We start from the raw sequence: 568 nt of genomic DNA on the forward strand, positions 1-568 counted from the left end.
GGGACGCCGCCAGCACCCGACCGCCGCGGCCTGACAGTCGACTTTGGACCATCGACCGATCGGTCCGCCACCGGAAAAACCATCAGGATTTCTAATCACGAGAGATCACTATCTCCTCTCTCTCTCTTTTTCGTCCTTGCACCATTTTTTTTCTTTTTTTCACGATTCTAGTAGAGATTTGGAGATTTGAATTAGCGTTTGCTGGTTCGACACGTCGATCGAGACGGTAGATTTACGCGTTGCTCTTGGGGAGCCTCGAGAAAATTTTCGGTATTCTAAGGGGAATATATTTGTGGAATTAAGAATAAAATATAGGTGTTTGTTAGGTAAACGGACAAACGACTGTAATATACGTTACGCGCTTCTCGACTTTGCAATGAACACTACTATTCATCCCTCGCTCGTCATACTTTATAGCCAGCCCCTTCGTGGGCCTCTCGTCGCTTTTCCCGTTGGGCCTGAATTTCGTCCCTTGTTGCTCACTTTCTCTTTTACTCCTGACACTGTTTTCTTAAAACTACCATACTACGTATTATACTTTTTTTTTTAATCCAATATAACGAATATA

Source organism: Habropoda laboriosa, unplaced genomic scaffold (assembly GCF_001263275.1).
Source record: "Habropoda laboriosa isolate 0110345459 unplaced genomic scaffold, ASM126327v1 scaffold23, whole genome shotgun sequence".
Lineage (NCBI taxonomy): Eukaryota > Metazoa > Arthropoda > Insecta > Hymenoptera > Apidae > Habropoda > Habropoda laboriosa.